This window comes from Bufo gargarizans, chromosome 1, assembly GCF_014858855.1.
Source record: "Bufo gargarizans isolate SCDJY-AF-19 chromosome 1, ASM1485885v1, whole genome shotgun sequence".
Taxonomy (NCBI): Eukaryota; Metazoa; Chordata; class Amphibia; order Anura; family Bufonidae; genus Bufo; species Bufo gargarizans.
In genome coordinates, this window is record NC_058080.1 from 373,381,805 (window position 1) to 373,397,048 (window position 15,244).

The window sequence follows — 15,244 nt, forward strand, 5'->3', positions numbered from 1 at the left end:
GTAACCGGCATGTAGCAGAGCTGTGTACTGTGTAACAGAGCTGTATGTGTAACCTGCATGTAGCAGAGCTGTGTACTGTGTAGCAGTGCTGTATGTGTAACCGGCATGTAGCAGAGCTGTGTACTGTGTAACAGAGCTGTATGTGTAACCTGCATGTAGCAGAGCTGTGAACTGTGTAGCAGAGCTGTATGTGTAACCTGCATGTAGCAGTGCTGTGTACTGTGTAGCAGAGCTGTATGTGTAACCTGCATGTAGCAGAGCTGTGTACTGTGTTACAGAGATGTATGTGTAACCTGCAGGTAGCAGATTTGTATGTGTAACCTGCAGGTAGCAGAGCTGTTTACTGTGTAGCAGATCTGTATGTGTAACCTGCATGTTACAGAGCTGTGTACTGTGTAGCAGTGCTGTATGTGTAACCTGCATGTAGGAGAGCTGTGTACTGTGTAGCAGTGCTGTATGTGTAACCTGCATGTAGCAGTGCTGTGTACTGTGTAGCAGAGCTGTACGTGTAACCTGCATGTAGCAGAGCTGTGTACTGTGTAGCAGATCTGTATGTGTAACCTGCATGTAGCAGAGCTGTGTACTGTGTAGCAGAGCTGTATGTGTAACCTGCATGTAGCAGTGCTGTGTACTGTGTAGCAGAGCTGTATGTGTAACCTGCATGTAGCAGAGCTGTGTACTGTGTTTCAGAGATGTACGTGTAACCTGCAGGTAGCAGAGCTGTGTACTGTGTTACAGAGATGTATGTGTAACCTGCAGGTAGCAGATCTGTATGTGTAACCTGCAGGTAGCAGAGCTGTGCACTGTGTAGCAGATCTGTATGTGTAACCTGCATGTAGCAGAGCTGTGTACTGTGTTACAGAGATGTATGTGTAACCTGCATGTAGCAGAGCTGTGTACTGTGTTACAGAGATGTATGTGTAACCTGTAGGTAGCAGAGCTGTGTACTGTGTAGCAGATCTGTATGTGTAACCTGCAGGTAGCAGAGCTGTTTACTGTGTGGCAGATCTGTATGTGTAACCTGCATGTAGCAGAGCTGTGTACTGTGTAGCAGATCTGTATGTGTAACCTGCATGTAGCAGAGCTGTGTACTGTGTAGCAGTGCTGTATGTGTAACCTGCATGTAGGAGAGCTGTGTACTGTGTAGCAGTGCTGTATGTGTAACCTGCATGTAGCAGAGCTGTGTACTGTGTAGCAGTGCTGTATGTGTAACCTGCATGTAGGAGAGCTGTGTACTGTGTAGCAGTGCTGTATGTGTAACCTGCATGTAGCAGAGCTGGGTACTGTGTTACAGAGATGTACGTGTAACCTGCAGGTAGCAGAGCTGTGTACTGTGTAGCAGATCTGTATGTGTAACCTGCATGTAGCAGAGCTGTATGTGTAACCTGCATGTAGCAGAGCTGTGTACTGTGTTACAGAGATGTATGTGTAACCTGCTGGTAGCAGATCTGTATGTGTAACCTGCAGGTAGCAGAGCTGTGTACTGTGTAGCAGTGCTGTATGTGTAACCGGCATGTAGCAGAGCTGTGTACTGTGTAACAGAGCTGTATGTGTAACCTGCATGTAGCAGAGCTGTGAACTGTGTAGCAGAGCTGTATGTGTAACCTGCATGTAGCAGAGCTGTGAAATGTGTAGCAGAGCTGTATGTGTAACCTGCATGTAGCAGTGCTGTGTACTGTGTAGCAGAGCTGTACGTGTAACCTGCAGGTAGCAGAGCTGTGTACTGTGTTACAGAGATGTATGTGTAACCTGCAGGTAGCAGAGCTGTGTACTGTGTAGTAGATCTGTATGTGTAACCTGCATGTAGCAGAGCTGTGTACTGTGTAGCAGTGCTGTGTACTGTGTACCAGAGCTGTATGAGTAACCTGCATGTAGCAGTGCTGTGTACTGTGTAGCAGAGCTGTATGTGTAACCTGCAGGTAGCAGTGCTGTGTACTGTGTAGCAGAGATGTGTGTGTAACCTGCATGTAGCAAAGCTGTGTACTGTGTATATAGAGCAGTGTGTGTAACAGCATGTAGCAGAGCTGTGTACTGTGTTCTAGAGATGTGTGTGTAACCTGCATGTAGCAGTGCTGTGTACTGTGTAGCAGAGCTGTATGTGTAACCTGAATGTAGCAGAGCTGTGTACTGTGTAATCTGCATGTAGCAGAGCTGTGTGCTGTGTAGCGGAGCTGTATGTGTAACCTGCATGTAGCAGAGCTGTGTACTGTGTTACAGGGATGTATGTGCAACCTGCAGGTAGCAGAGCTATGTACTGTGTATATAGAGCAGTTTGTCTAACCACATGTAGCAGAGCTGTGTACTGTGTTACAGAGATGTGTGTGTGTAACCTGGGAACTATAAAAAAAGTGTAAAAAAAAAACCATAAATATTCAGATCACCCCCTTTTCCCAAAATTAAAATAAAAGACACATCATGGGTTTCGCAATGTGTAAAAACGCCCATTGTATAAAAATATATTCCCCATACGGCAAACAACAGAGTCCAAATGTCCGATTCGCCGTTTTTGGTCACTTCATTTGCTACAAAAATGTAAATAAAAAGTGATCAAAAACAAACACCCCAGAATGGTATCAGTAAAAAGTTCAGATTGCTCCGCAAAAAATGAGCCCCCACCCTGCTCCGTACACATAATTCCCAAAAGTTATAGGGCTCAAAATATGGCGACAAAAAAAAAAATCGGATATTTTTATTTTTATCACTATTAAAACGCAAGAAAAACTATACATATAAGGTATTGCCGGATTCGATCTGACCTGTAGAATAAAAGTAACCAGTCAGTTTTATCGCACATCGAATGTCGTAAATAAAAATCACGTAAAACTGGTGGAATTGCTTTTTTTTTTTTCAACAGGAAGAATGGGCAGTTTTACCATCTGAGAAAATAAAACCCTCATCCATAACTACCACAAAAGACTTCAAGCTGTCATTGATGTTAAAGGGGGCAATACATGGTATTAATAACTGGGGTGTGTAAACTTCTGATCAGGGTCATTTGGGGAGTTTGTGTTGTGATTATGATTTATATAGAGTAAACACCGTTGACATAAATGGCTTCAGCCGACCACTAACCATGAGCGAGAGAAAAGTGTCCGTGTTATCATTCATATTCTTTGAACAATGGTTAAAGGGGTATTCTCATCTTAATGATCACTGTTAAATCTGTTAATGATTTGACAGTGATAATTTTTCTAAATACATTTTATTACCCAATTCCCACCCTTTTTTAGAAAATAAGTCCCCTCTTAACTGATGTTGTCTTTGGTCTCCCCTGGTCACGGCCACCTCTCCTGTCGAATCCAGCCGGGCCACGCTTGCGCAGAAGACGGAAAATTCTCTCCCGGCTGGGCCGCGCAATGTCCTGAACACGCATGCGCCATGATGACTTCTTCCTGGCCAGTATAGTACAGAGCCGCGAATGCGCACGCCGACTCTGTACTATACAGGCCAGGAATAAGTCACCATGGCACATGCGCGGCACCGTGCGCGTTCAGGACATTGCGCGGCCCGGCCGGGAGAGAATCTTCAGTCTTCTGCGCAAGCGCGGCCCGGTCGGGAGAAGAATACAGGAAGTGAACGTCACGCTCAAGGAAGGTCGTATTGTGGACCACATACGGCGGTTCCGCAATACACAGGGCACCAGCCGTGTGCATCCCGCATCCGTGATGTCGACCCATTCGCTTGAACGGAACAGAAAAACGGATCGGATCCCCACAGAAGCACTACAGAGTGCTTCCGTGGTGTTTCTGGCCATGCCTCCGCACAGCAGAAAAGTAGAACATTGACCACAAGTTGAATGGGTCTGGATCTGTCCCGGCCGCTGCACGCACGTTGCCCGTGCATTGGGGACTGCAAATTGCTGTCCCCAATGCACGGAATGGACCAACAACGTTCATGTGCAAGAGGCCTAACACTTGTGATCTGTGTGAAGCGGCATATATGCATTCATGTTGCATGTATTTATTAATTAGGGCTACCAATTCTGAGTAACTCGGTGTCACGGCTGAGGATGGGGAAAATCCGCAGCTGTGCGATGCCAGCTGATGTCCGGTTGCTGCTCGGCCAGGGCAACAGAATTAGGGAGCTGGTCACCTCCTATAGCGTCCCTAATCTGACCCTAACTCCTATCTACATGGGCCGACCTTAAAAGTAGGAGGACCCATGCGCCGGAACCTAAGAGCCCTGACTTACCCTCCGTCCGGTCCCTAGCTAGGAGTCAGGGTAAGACGGCCTGTTCCTACTGGACACGGAGGAACAGGGGTCTCACAGGCCGAGTAGCCAGGAAAGGGGGGAACACCAACAGTCTTATGGATATGGCAGGTGAACTAACCAGTTCCACCTACCTGCCACAGCCTTGCTGACTGGATCCCTGTGGACACAGGGATCCAGATCCATAAGCTGCACAAAAACCAAAGAGATAAGACATCAACCATACATCAGGGAAAGGAATCTTATGACCGGAAGGGTGGCCCTTACAAGAAGGATGGAATCCACAGGAGGCTGCTTCAGCCAAGCATGACTGAAAGCAACCTACTGAGCAGTGCTCCAGACACAGGCTTTATAGGGCTAAATGGCCACACCCACCGGACAGACACACCCAGTGACATCACACACACTGGGAAGAGGGTTAACCCTTCCAGCACCACAGGAAAGGAAAACACCAAACATACAGGGGAAGTGACCAAACTAAGATCACCCTGTGGCTGTTGCCGCTGACAACGACATGGGTGGCAGCCGTCCCGGGAGACAGCCCGAAGGCCGAGACACTGCCACCACATGTACATAATACCAAACGTTGCCACGGGCAGCCACAGTGAAAGGACGATGTCCGTGCGCAACAAACATAAACTACAGTGCACACCAGACATACAAAACACAGTGCATCCACACACGCACACAACTCCCCGGGAACCGCACACAAAGCTGTTGTCCGCGGCAACCGCACTGAGGCCAACTACATTATGCCTCAGCTGCGGTTGACACAACAACCACAACCGCGGGCAACTGTATGCGGCTCCCAAGGAGTCACGGCCATAACCGTGGCCGTGACACTCGGAGTGACAGGAGATTTACAGAATCAGATTTTTATTTTATTTTTCGTCATATTTTGAGCTCTATAACTTTTTGGGAATTATGTGTACAGAGCTGGGTGGGGGCTCATTTTTTGCGGGGCAATCTGAACTTTTCACTGATACCATTCTGGGGTGTTTAAGACTTTTTGATCACTTTTTATTTACATTTTTGTAGCAAATGAAGCGACCAAAAACGGCGAATCGGACATTTGGACTCTTTTTTTTTTCTGGTTTGCCGTATGGGGAATATATTTTTATACAATGGGTGTTTTTACACATTGCGACACCCATGACGTGTATTTTTTTAGTTCTTTTATTTTCATTTTGGGAAAAGGGGGGTGATCTGAATTTTTATGTTTTATTTTACACTTTTTTATAGTTCCCAGGTTACACACACATCTCTGTTACACAGTAAAAAGCTCTGCTACATGCGGTTACACACACCTCTCTGTAACACAGTACACAGCACTGCTACATGCAGGTTGCACATACATCCCTGTAACACAGTACACAGCCTGCTACATGCAGGTTACACATACAGCTCCGCTACACAGCACACAGCTCTGCTACATTCAGGTTACACATACAGCTCTGCTACACAGTACACAGCTCTGCTACATTCAGGTTACACATACAGCTCTGCTACACAGTACACAGCTCTGCTACATGCAGGTTACACATACAGCTCTGCTACACAGTACACAGCTCTGCTACATTCAGGTTACACATACAGCTCTGCTACACAGCACACAGCTCTGCTACATGCAGATTACACATACAGCTCTGCTACACAGTACACAGCTCTGCTACATTCAGGTTACACATACAGCTCTGCTACACAGTACACAGCTCTGCTACATGCAGGTTACACATACAGCTCTGCTACACAGTACACAGCTCTGCTACATGCAGGTTACATATACAGCACTGCTACATAGTACACAGCTCTGCTACATGCAGGTTACACATACAGCACTGCTACACAGTACACAGCTCTGCTACATGCAGGTTACACATACAGCTCTGCTACACAGTACACAGCTCTGCTACATGCAGGTTACATATACAGCTCTGCTACACAGTACACAGCTCTGCTACATGCAGGTTACACATACAGTCCTGCTACACAGTACACAGCTCTGCTACATGCAGGTTACACATACAGCTCTGCTACATGCAGGTTACATATACAGCTCTACTACACAGTACACAGCTCTGCTACATGCAGGTTACACATACAGCTCTGCTACATGCAGGTTACACATACAGCTCTGCTACATAGTACACAGCTCTGCTACATGCAGGTTACACATACAGCACTGCTACACAGTACACAGCTCTGCTACACAGTACACAGCTCTGCTACATGCAGGTTACACATACAGATCTGCTACACAGTACACAGCTCTGCTACCTGCAGGTTACACATACAGATCTGCTACACAGTACACAGCACTGCTACATGCAGGTTACACATACAGATCTGCTACACAGTACACAGCACTGCTACATGCAGGTTACTCATACAGCTCTGCTACACAGTACACAGCTCTGCTACATGCAGGTTACACATACAGCTCTGCTACACAGTACACAGCTCTGCTACATGCAGGTTACACATACAGATCTGCTACACAGTACACAGCTCTGCTACCTGCAGGTTACACATACAGATCTGCTACACAGTACACAGTTCTGCTACCTGCAGGTTACACGTACATCTCTGTAACACAGTACACAGCTCTGCTACATGCAGGTTACACATACAGCCCTGCTACACAGTACATAGCTCTGCTACATTCCGGTTACACATACAGCACTGCTACACAGTACACAGCACTGCTACATGCAGGTTACACATACAGATCTGCTACACAGTACACAGCACTGCTACATGCAGGTTACTCATACAGCACTGCTACACAGTACACTGCTCTGCTACATGCAGGTTACACATACAGCTCTGCTACACAGTACACAGCTCTGCTACCTGCAGGTTACACATACAGATCTGCTACCTGCAGGTTACACGTACATCTCTGTAACACAGTACACAGCTCTGCTACATGCAGGTTACACACACACATCTCTAGTACAGAGCTCTATTTGATGGCTACTGTTCTGTACACTCTACCAGCTGCTGTGCACATCTGACCCCTCCCACACACGTGACTCGTCACATGGTCATGACGTCATCACAGGTCCTTTGCCTCTCCAGCAGCTAGCAGCTCCGTCAGGTGAAGAGTGTGTGTAGTAGGGCGTATTTTGAGTTAGGGAGGACGGAGTTTTGTCTGATGTCTGAGGTCTGATGGAGTTTTGCCTGATGGAGGACGGAGTTTTGTCTGATGTCTGAGGTCTGATGGAGTTTTGTCTGATGTCTGAGGTCTGATGGAGTTTTGCCTGATGGAGGACGGAGTTTTGTCTGATGTCTGAGGTCTGATGGAGTTTTGCCTGATGTCTGAGGTCTGATGGAGTTTTGCCTGATGGAGGACGGAGTTTTGTCTGATGTCTGAGGTCTGATGGAGTTTTGCCTGATGGAGGACGGAGTTTTGTCTGAGGTCTGATGGAGTTTTGGGTGAGGGAGGACGGAGTTTTGTCTGATGTCTGATGGAGTTTTGAGTTAGGGAGGACGGAGTTTTGGCTGATGTCTGATGGAGGACGGAGTTTTGGATGAGGGAGGATGGAGTTTTGTCTGAGGTCTGATGGAGTTTTGGATGAGGGAGGACGGAGTTTTGTCTAAAGTCTGAGGTAGGAGGGAGTTTTGCCTGATGGAGGATGGAGTTGTGGATGATGTCTGACGATGTCCTAATATGTATGCCGTACACACATACCTTGAAAAGACATCAGAAATACCACAGATTTAAATGCAGAAATTACACATTTATTGAATCTTTTCCCACAAAACTATGTCCTCTTTTTCTACAGGGTGGCCCACAAAAAAAATAGCCTGCCTCCAGCAATAGTATAACAAGATGGGATTGTCTTTTTTTTTTTATTACCCACCCTAAGTCACAAAAGATGCTTAGAGTTCCCCGTTCGCGTCTATGCATCTTTGGGCAAGTTGGATTATACTGCTTGCAGCTCTTCAACTGGGATGTTGTGGATGGTGTTTTTGATATTTTCCCTACATTCACTCAGGGGATGTGGATTGTTAGAATACACTTTTACAGTTTTAAACAGCAGAAACCTACCTGGAAGCAGAGTACATGATCGGCATACAAATTAGGGCCACGGGATCTGAATGGTGAAATTCTGGGAATTCTGTGCTCCCAGGTCCCCAGAGATTTTTTTTTAAATAATGGTGGATAGGTGTCTTTCTTTGAAACTGAGTGTGAGCAATGAGTTCCCTAAGTGCTGTGGAATCCAGTGAGTGGTATGGCAGCGACTGCACCACAGCAGCTTGGTTAAATGGGAGTGTAGTTTGCACATTAGGAGATTAGTGGGCGTGTATACAGTAGTTGTTTACTGATCATAATTAACTGAAGCAGTTAACAAAGAACACCAAACTAATAAAGACAGTCTTGTTCTGATTGCTAACCAGTTCTATTTTCCCACTGGATCTGGTGATGCCTCTAACACAGCTGTGGTGCCTTTTTTATATTTGAATGTCAAAGGCTTATTTTTATCCTGCAGATCTGGCACACAGTAGTGGAACTGTTTGCAGACACGGCTACCAAAGGCTGATGTCACCACTCCCTGATCTGCTGGTCCCCAGGTCCTGTCTAACACACAATCATCATTATAGTCATCCTCCTCCCCACCACTTTTTCACAGACTGTGTGCCTCGTCATGATTCCTTTCTCTACATATTTGCATGATTCATCTGAATCAAATCACCAAAAGTTTGGAGGTAGGATTTTCAGTTCCCTGTCATTTAAAACTCCAGAACACTACATTTATAAAAAAAAAAAAATAATGTGTGTGTATTGTAAGGGGTTACACTCTCAGGTTGGGCGGCGGTGACAGATTCTCTTGCAGACCACAGGGTAAGGCCTCTTTCACACTACAGTATGTTGAATTCAGTGTTTTGCGTTCCGTTTTTCACGGATCCGTTGTTCCGTTTTTTGCTTCCATTGTGGTTCCGTTTCCGTTACGTTGTTCCGTTCCGTTTTTCCGTATGGCATATACAGTATACAGTAATTACATAGAAAAAATTGGGCTGGGCATAACATTTTCAATAGATGGTTCCGCAAAAAACGGAACGGATACGGAAGACATACGGATGCATTTCCGTTTTTTTTGCGGACCCATTGACTTGAATGGAGCCACGGACCGCGATTTGTGGCCAAATATAGGACATGTTCTATCTTTTCAACGGAACGGAAAAACGGAAATACGGAAACGGAATGCATACGGAACACATTCCGTTTTTTGCGGAACCATTGAAATGAATGGTTCCGTATACGGAACGCAAAAAACGGACCGCAAAACGGAAAAAAAAAACAGTAGTGTGAAAGAGGCCTTAAAGTCCAAATGCTGCTTTATTTATCACACTCCAGCAATACAGGCAACCCCAGTTATAATTCACTGGGTAAGGTGAAGGACCAGCACCACAAAACATAAACCAAACTAAAATAAACACCTGCCCGTCTGGGCCCTGGCTAATACAGTAAGGATCCTAGCTCACCTACTGAACACAGGTCATACAGAGAACTCGGCTTCTCTAGCCAGCAGCGCAGCCAACTTCCCAGGCTTTCTCCAGGCTTTCTCCAGGCTTTCTCCAGGCTTTCCTCTCCCCAGACTGACAGCCTGGACTGTGCTTTATTTACCCTTGATGATCCCAGCTGGCTTCAGCTGGGGGAAAACCTGTCCTGGATTTTATTTGCCTCACCCAGTTGAGGAAGCTGGGTGGGATATACACCCCTTCCAGGACTTTACCATACACTTTTCTGTTCACCTTACCACAGTATATATATTTACAAAGTATAATTAAGCATTACCTAGATCATTTTTCCAAACCTCTTTGATGCATTAATATAAATGATACTAGCACTAGCATCAGTTGCTCAGGCATTAAAACATTCCTGCAGAATATACTCTGCACATAATTCCAACAACCAGATGTAGCATGCTCTACCCCAATCCTTTATCTGTTTTTGTACCTTTACTTAGCTTTGGATGCAACATGTACCTCTGAATGTTTTGCCTTTACTAAAAATAAAGTTATCATCCAAACTAAGATAGGATTTTTGTTCTTTGTGCTATTGCAATGTTATACATTACATATTGTACACATATTTGACATGTGTGGGACATTTGATTAAATATTAATGCTTGAACAAAAACAGCATAAAGATTGAGAGAAAAAAATTCCTGACTCTGACCATTTTAACCAACGGCTGAAATGAATTAAAATCCATTTTCCACAGATTTCGTAGTGGAAATCTGCAGCATAAGGCCTCATGTACACGGCCGTGTTCCGCGGCCGAGAGCGGACCTTGGAAACCCGTCCGGGATTCCTCCTGACAGTATAAGCGCACGGCGTCATTGGTTGCTATGACGCCGTGCGCTCCCTGCTGCCGCCACAGTACAGTATTACACTGGTATAGATCATACCATACTGTCATATGTGAACATAACCTAAGGGGATTGAACAATAAAACATACATTTTTTGCATATTACACAGTGTAAAATAACACTAAAAAGGGAATCAGATTTGAATAAACTAGAGGTTTGGCCAGAGAAGTGGTCTGCATCCGTGATGCGGGGTGCACATGGCCAGTGCCCCGTGTATTTCAGACCCGCTGTATGCGGGCCGCAATACAGCCATGGCGGGGCAATGGCCTTGTGCATGAGCCCTAACAATGATAAATTTAAAGCTATGCACATGGGAAGGGAAAATATATTATGTATCATCAGTACATACTAAAAGGGAAAACATTAGTTAAGACTGACATTTAAACATAACCATAGCAAACTGTGTCAGGCAGCTGCTGCCAAGGCAAATAAGATTGGAATTATAAAAAATAGAGTTGTTTAGTTTGTAAAAAGATGGCTGAAGGGTTATTGTGCAAAAGTTCATTTATTTCAGTAATGCAACTTAAAAGGTGAAACTAATATATGAGATAGATATTTTAAGCCTTTATTTGTTATAATTTGCATGATTATGGTTTACAGCTTATGAAAACCACAAATTCACAATCTCAGAAAATTTGAATATTACATGAAATCAATAAAAAAGGGATGTTAAATAGAAAAATGTAGGACCTCTGAAAAGTATAATCATGCATATGTACTCAGTACTTGGTTTGGGCCCCTTTTGCATCAATTACTGTCTAAATGCGGTGTGGCATGGATGCTATCAGCCTATGGCACTGCTAAGGTGTTATGGAAGATCAGGATGCTTCAATTGCAGCCTTCAGTTCTTCTGAATTGTTTGGCCTCATGTCTCTCATCTTTCTCTTGGCAATGCCCCATAGATTCTCTATGGGGTTCAGGTCAGGCGAGTTTGTTGGCCAATCAAGCACAGTAATCCCATTGTCATTGAACCAGGTTTTAGTACTTTTGGCAGTGTGGGCAGGTGCCAAGTCCTGATGGAAAATGAAGTCACCATCTCCATAAAGCTTGTCTGCAGAAGGAAGCATGAAGTGCTCCAAAATATCCTGATAGATGGCTGCGTTGACTCTGAACTTACTGAAGCACAGAGGACCAACACCAGCAGATGACATGGCTCCCCAAATCAACACAGGCTATGGAAACTTCACACTGGACTTCAATCATCTTGCATTGTGTGCCTCTCCATTCTTCCTCCAGACTCTGGGTGTCACGGCCATGGCTATGACCGTGACTCTTCAACCGCATGTGATTGTCAGTGGTTTGGTTTTGTTGTCAATCACAGGTGAGGGCACTGGTATTTGCCTCACCTGTGGTTGCCGCTGACAACGCTAGTCTTGTGGCAGCCTTTTGCTGTGCATGCGGTTGCACCTAGCAACCTCTATGTTAGGTGTCTGTGTGTTGTGTGCACTGTGTTATGTCTGTGTGCACTCTGTGTAGTATGCACTGATACCTTTCCCCTCACTGTGGTTGTCCGTGGCTACGTTTGGCGGTATGGTGTACATGTGGTGGCACTGTCCCGGCCTTCGGGCTGACTCCCCCCAGGACAGGGTTGCCATCCATGTCGTTGCCAGCGGCAACAGCCACAGTGTGTGATGTTTGTTGGACACTTCCCCTGTATGTTTGTGAGTTTCCCTTCTGTGGTGTTGGAAGGGTTAACTCCCTTCCCAGTGTGTGTGATGTCACTGGGTGTGTCCTTCGGTTGGGTGTGACTTCTTGGCCTATATAGCCTGGGCCTTTTGCATGGCTCAGTAGGTTGCTTCAGCCTTGCTAGCTGGAGCAGCCTCCTGTGTTGCTATCTGCCAGTGAGAGCCACCACTGTGGTCATAAGTCTAAGTTTATGTTTAAGTTTGCCTGTGTGTTTATGTTGTATGTTATATTCTGTTGGGACTTTCCTTTGTATTTGGTGCAGCATACGGTTCTGGATTCCAGTCTGCTTAGGGATCCAGTCAGCAAGGCTGTGGCAGGTTTGTGGAACTTCTTGTTCGCCTGCCATTCCCGTATAGCTGTTTGAGTTCCCCTTTTCCCAACAGCTTGGCCGTTGAGACTCCTGCTCCTCCATGCCTAGGAGGAGTAGGTAGTCTTACCCAGCTCCTAGCGCAGGGATCTGCGGAGGGTAAGACAGGGCTCCGAGGTTCCTGCGCATGGGTCCTCCTACCTTTAAGGTTGGCCCATGCAGGTTAGGAGTTAGGGTCAGGGTAGGGAGGCTGTAGGAGGTGACCTGCTCCCTATCCTGTTCGCATGGCCGAGTAGCCTTTACAACACCTGGCATCTCACGGCTGAGGATTTTCCCCCATCCTCAGCCGTGACACTGGGTCCTTGGTTTCCAAATGAGATGCAAAAGTTGCTCTCATCAGAAAAGAGGACTTTGGACCACTGAGCAACAGACCAGTTCTTTTTTTTCTTTAGCCCAGGTAAGAAACTTCTGACGTTTGTTGTTCAGGAGAGGCTTAACAAGAGGAATACGACATTTGAAGCCCATGTCCTGGATCCATCTGCTAACTCCAGCCTCAGTCCACTCCTTATGAAAGTCCAACACTTTTGAATGGCCTTTTCCTGACAATCCTCTCTAGGCTGTGGTCATCCCGGCTGCTTGTGCACCTTTTCTTCCACACTTGTCCCTTCCACATAACTTTCTATTAATGTGCTTTGATACAGCACTTTGGGAAAATCCAACTTCTTTTGCAATTACCTTTTGAGGCTTTCCCTCCTTATGGAGAGTGTCAATGACTGTTTTCTGCACAACTGTCAGGTCAGCAGTCTTTGCCATAATTGTGATTCCTACTGAACCAGACTGAGAGACAATTTAAAGGCTCAGGAACCCTTTGCAGGTGTTATGGATTAATTAGCTGACTAGAAATTGAGCCTAGAATATTGAACCTTTTCACAATATTCAAATTTTCTGAGATTCTGAATTTGGGGTTTCATAAGCTGTAAGTCATAATCATCTAAATTATAACAAATAAAGGCTTGAAATATCTCACTTTGCATGTAATGTCTATCGTGTATATTAATTTCACCTTTTAAGTTGCATTACTGAAATAAATGAACTTTTGCACAATATTCAAATTTTTCGAGGTTCATCTGTATAATTATAGCTAAAACGAATACAGAGATATCTCCTATGATATATTTATACCCAGTACTGTGATCCTGAAAACGGAACATCTTCTAAGTCTAAAGGAAAGTTTCTTTCTACACACACTTAGAATGGGGTTCTTTACTGTAATAGCATTGAGACCATGGAACTCTCTACCAGCAGAGGTTGTGATTAGGCTTGAACAAATCGGTTTTGGTCTACTCTATCCGAACCCGATTTGTTTAGACTATGCGCTCCATACTGCAATAAAATGTATTGCCTCCACTGAGGCCATGTGCTTCTCGCAGCTCGCCACAAGTAAATGGAGACTTGCTTAGTTTCGTGCCTGTGACGTCTCGTTACAGTTTGGTTCTGCATATAAATTACTGTTTCAAAATCCGAAGGCGAACTGAGGCACAAACCCGAGTTTAGCTTTAGATTTCAAAACAGTAATTTATGCGCAGAACTGAACTGTAACATCACATCACAGGCACGTCGCACAAGCAGGGTGGATAAAAAAATGATTTATTTTTTTTAATCGAAAAAAATCTGATTTTTTTAATTTAAATTGGATTTTTATTTAAATCTGATTTTTTTTTTATATAAAATGCTTTTTGAGGAAAATATATTACCATCCAAAGGTTATTTCATTATGAAATAAAGATTACTTTTTTAGAATAAGGCTGTATATGTTTAATTTTTTGTTAAATTCCATTAATCCATTCACAATGTCATGCTCTTCCAGAGGTTTTTGTAAGATTACTGGGTAGTTTCTCTGCCTACAAGATATCACAGATGCTTGGTTTAATTTTGGAGTTCTCAAAACTGAATTTATAACATGAAGAGTTGAGAAAAAGATCTTAATCCTAACTTCTACAAACCTATAAATACAGAATCAACCCCTTCAGTGCCAAGTTTAAAGTTCAGTGAATAGAATATAAACAATATTTTTCTGATTGTTTGGAGTGGAATAGATCTGCACAAGAAGAAAGTGAAACTAAGTGTAAGGAGGAAAAGGCAAGCAGACAAGGAGTACTACAAAATGAAAGTGAAACTTTCTGAGCACAGTACTGCACAGCCACAGACAGACAAGTCTTTGGATCTTTTTGTGTGTATGACCTGAGGTTCATCACATTCTTTCCTTGGAGGAAAAAAACTATAATGGCAGCAGGCCGTAAAAGAGACCCAGTTTGGCAATATTTTAATGAAGTTCCTTTACCTATCGGTTAGGCAGGCATGCGTGCAAAATGCAAACACTGCAACAAAGAAATGCAAGGCCTGGTGGCTCGAATGAGGCAACATCATGAGATTTGCTGTGATGAAGATGACCAAAGAAACTAATTTTTCTCCTTCCTAAGTACAACAGAAAAATTGTCCAAATATGAATCTTTATGTAAAAAAACTATGATTTAAATCAAGCCTTACTGACTAGTGATTTTAATCGTGATTTAAATCATGATTTAAATTGGTTTGATTTAAATCAAATCCACCCTGTGCACAAGTCATGAGTTACTTGTGGCAAGAAGAACAGGAGCTTAT